Consider the following 4,760-nt stretch of genomic DNA (forward strand, 5'->3'; position numbering starts at 1 on the left):
AGAAGAAAAACTGTCACCACAGAACAACTGTAAGGTGGACACCAAGATTTTAGCACCAAACTAATTTGATGGTTTTAATTAGATGGTTTTAATGTAGGATAATATGTTTATATGATTTGTAATATGTATACACCTTGTTTTAAGTGTTGAAATGTAGCATATTATGTTATGCCATGTGAGTCGCCCTTAGCCTGCTCCGGCGGGGAGGGTGGGATACAAATTAAAGATTATTATTATTATTATTTCCAGTGAATGTCTGGAAGAGATGTCATATTTCTGACATCATGTCACATTGATGCCCAGATCCTAGAGCATTATATTGTCGCACCTGTTGTGATGCTTCGGAATCATTATGGATTATTTTGTGTCAGTGCAGTCCTGATTTACAGATGTCATTCACCGAGCTGCAGTGTGTCAAGATGTATTTGTGTCAGTCAGTAAGACGGTAACACTACCCTGGGGAGTATTCTTTACCTTACAGCAATTTAAATATGTATTCCATCTTGCCAAAAAAAGGAGAATTTTAGCATACTTCAGCTGCAAATGTGCAGTAATACATGTGTGAATTCACCTAAAGGCAGTTGTTTCTATGACTTCTCCACCAAAAGTGGAGTAAATAATTGGGGTTGGGGGCTAGAACGCTTGATTTTAAATTTTAAATGGATCCTGGAGGTAGCTCTTATCATGAAGTAGGAGTGAGGCTTAGGATTCAGATGTGATCCAAAACAGGTAAGAAGTTCTGTGCAAGGTTGTTAAAAACAGGATTGCAAAATGCAGTAAAAGAATGTTCGGGGCTGGCAGGGAATGTACATTCAGTGAGATGAACTCCAGAGCAGGATATGTAGTGTCTTGGGTGAGCTGCTTAGACTCAAAGAGCAAAGCTGGAGTAAATTATATAAAAAAACACCTACACTTGAAACAACTTGTTTGTACAAAATATCCCCAAGATCTAGGCCTCAGCATATTTTTCAGCATTGCCACTGTAATTGTATTCATGTAAGAAACTGGCAAGCCAGTCAACATAGAAGCTTTTGTGAATCATGTAATATTGGAAGAACAAATTCACTTGAGACCGTATCGTCTTCTCTGAACAAAACCCCCACAATTTGTGTAGTTTCCCTGTTCATGGAAAGGAAAGAAACATGATGTCCATTCAATTCTCCAGTGCTACACTGCTCACATCAGTATATTATCAACATGAGTACCAGTGAGCCACCCATTAGTCACCTTAGAATTATAGAATCATATAATTGGAAGGGACCACCAGGGTCATCTAGTCCAGCCCTCTGAACAATTACAAGAAAATTCACAAATACCCTTCACACACCCATAGTGACCCCTGCTCCAAGCCCAGAAGATGGCAAAACTGGCCTGGAGAAAAATTGCTACCTGACCCCAAAGTGGTAAACGGCATTTCTCTAGGTGTGGTAGAAAGGGTCTTGAGAACTAAGCACTGATGAAGCCCTTCATGCCCTCCTTGTGATCTGTCTAAGTTCACAGAATCTGCATTGCTGTCAGATGGCAATTTAGCCTCTGTTTAAAAACTTCCGAAGGAGAGTCCATCACCTCCCGAGGAAGCTTGTTCCATTGAGGAATTGCTCTGTCAGGAAGTTCTTCCTTATGTTTAGTCAAAAACTCTTCTGATTTAATTTCAACCCATTGGTTCTTGTCCAACCTTCTGGGGCAACAGAAGACAATTTAGCACCATTCTCTATATGGCAGCCTATCAAGTACTTGAAGATGGTGATCATATCACCTCTCAGTCGTCTCCTCTCCAGGCTAAATATACCTAGCTCCTTCAACTCTTCCTCATAGGTCTCCAGACCCCTCACCATCTTCTTTGCTCTCCTCTGGACACATTCCAGCTTGTCTGTATCCTTAAATTGTGATGCCCAAAACTGAACACAATTCTCTAGGTGAGGTCTAACCAGAGCAGAATAAAGGATACTATATTTCTGTTCATATAGCCCAAAATTGCATTTGCCTTTAAAGCCACTGCATCACACTGGTGACTCATGTTTGGTATATGGTCCACTAAGACTCCTAGATCCTTTTCACACATACTGCCAAGACAAATCTCCCCCATCCTATAATGATGCATTTGATTTTTCCTCCCTAAATGCAGAACTTTACACTTATCCCTGTTAAAATCCATCTTATTTTTTTTATTTGTCATTTCCTTATTCCACGATAGTTCCCAATCTCCAATGGTGTGTTTACTGAAGGACAAACAGCCATGTTAAGTGCCTCTGAAAAGGGATGATAGTAATACATTTGGGCACTCTTATGAGCATGAATTGCCCTTTCATATTTGCTATAACTACGAGGATGTCACTTTTGACTTATTGAACCCTGAAACTCTATGAAGACTACAGAATTGGACAAAGGGTCCAAGTTCTTTGGAACCTTATAACCATTGTGACGGACTCAGGCCCTTAGCCTGAGTAGCTGAGAAACAGGCTTGCAGCGATTGGCTGGAACGTTGCCCGAGCAACAGAAAAGTATCCTTTTGAGGTTTGCTCAGCAGAAAATCACCTCAGAATTTTTAGTCGGAGCTGGGAGATCTTCGAGAGATGTCTTCGGTATACCAGTCAGTGGACAGTGGACTTAGGCCAGGCAGTTGTAAAACCAACTGGACAAGAGGCTGAGAGCAGCCAGAATGGCTGAGCTCCTTGTGGGAGACAGAGCTGAGTGGACTCTGTCTGGAAGAGGGATTTTTCAGACGGTTTGAAACTCTCTGTGGGAGATTTTGCCAGTGCATCAGGCAATCTCCAGGTACAAACTAGATCACACAAATACACACTGAGGGGAGAACTGGATTCTGGTGGTCAGCAGGGTTGCCCAAGACCAGAGGACTAGCTGTGGGGCTGAGACGCATCAGTATTCAGGGGTGCGAGACCTGGAAGACAGTTAGTGTGAAAGGGTCTGTGAGGGAGAATACTGACACCAGTCAGAAGTTCTGTATGTGTGTGTGGGAGAGTGATTGAGGTTTGTTATTTTTATGATTTGGCACTGCCAAAGTTAGGGTTAAACATCTGAAGAAGCAGCATTCTGAGTGCCCAGAAGGCACAGACAGCCTGTGTGAAGTAGAGTCTAGTGTGACTCTAAAACCTGCCTGGTTTATTGTTTATTTAAAAGATATTCTGCCAAAGTCTTGTTATATTTTTACCTCAGCCTGATTTGTATCTACTCTCTGTAATTGATTAAATTCTGCCAACTGTTTCTGTGCTATTGATTAGTTCCAATCACTATTATTCCATCCCCCTCTCTTACCTTTTGTGACCTAATAAATATTTTGTGGTTTTTTTGGCTTTAAAACCGTCTGGTACCAATTATTAATAGTTCTGACGATTTCTGGGAGTGTTACTGAGGGAAGGTGACTGAGGAGAAATTTAAAGTGGTCACCCTCCCGAGTAAAGCTTCTGACTGGGTTCCTCACAACCATGATGGCACCAGGCAAGAATTCAAAGTGCTGATTATTTCACATGGAGAAGAAATGGGGTGTAGTAGCCGGTGTGTTAGGCTAGCACTAGGAAGACCAGAGTTCAAAATCCCACTCAGTCATGAAGTCAACTTCATCAAGGCTATTGTGAAAATAGAGGAGAGGAAAGCCATACATGCTGCCTTAAGAAAGGGTAGGATAGAAGTGTGATATAATGATCTTGAAGTTAAAGGTCAAATACATGCATCAGTTGTTTAAAATAAAGCATGGTTATTGGCATATCCATCTTTGACCTTATACTGCTTTTTACAGGAAAGTTATATTTTTCACAGTGCTGTTTTTTAACTGACAGAAGTTCTGTCCCTAAAGGTAGAGGAGAGAGCACACCCACCCAAGAAATTTATTGCCTGAAGTCTTACGAATGTGAGTGTGTGGTCCAGTGCTGTGAGGAGGAGAGGTCTGACTTTCAACTTGGAACTTCTTTCTTCAAAAGGATTTCCATTAGTCATATACTTTAATGGGGTTATTTGTGTCTAATTCCATTCCTTCATTAGTCCCTATTGTACTACTACCCTTCAGGGCTTTAAAGACTGAATGCATCCAGGAAGCTATAACTTGGAACAACTCAGTATATTGTCTTGGTATGTCTGTTTCTCAGATGCTTTATTATATGCTAGCCTAGTAACAAAATGCTTGCTTTGAAAATACGGATATTTATTAAGATACTCTGCTTTAATCTGCTAATTTAAATGGGTCTTCCAGCTAAGTAAAGAACTGCAGTGTTACTTTGGCTGAAGGGGTAATGCTCAATCATTTAATTACATGAACAAAATGCTCCTGCCTTTATTTATTAAATAAATCATCAAGATTTCCAGACCACTGTTTTATGCTGTATTGTATTACTAATTTCTTCAAGACTTTTTAAAAGAGTTTTGATTCACAAGATACTTGGCAAAATTTGTATACAGAATCAAAAACAGTTTAGTAAATCATACTGCTTTTCATATATAAATAGGAAAAAAATATATTATTCATATGATTCACTTTAGAGAAAGTGTATTGTCCCACAGTGTAAATATTTTACATGCATACTCTTGATTCTCTTAAAATATCAGCTCAATAGTCTATTTCAAAATTAGCATAAATTTTCACATTTCATGACATGCACGTGTAAATTACAAGTATATTAGATGCATATAAAATTAGTGTTCATTAAGCTTTGGAACAATGAAAGTTTCTCAGCTTGAGAACACAAGAGATTTCTAAACAGAATTTCTAAATAATCCAATTTCTTTTAATAAGAGAACATTGTACCATG

The sequence above is a fragment of the Heteronotia binoei genome, chromosome 8 (assembly GCF_032191835.1).
Source record: "Heteronotia binoei isolate CCM8104 ecotype False Entrance Well chromosome 8, APGP_CSIRO_Hbin_v1, whole genome shotgun sequence".
Lineage (NCBI taxonomy): Eukaryota > Metazoa > Chordata > Lepidosauria > Squamata > Gekkonidae > Heteronotia > Heteronotia binoei.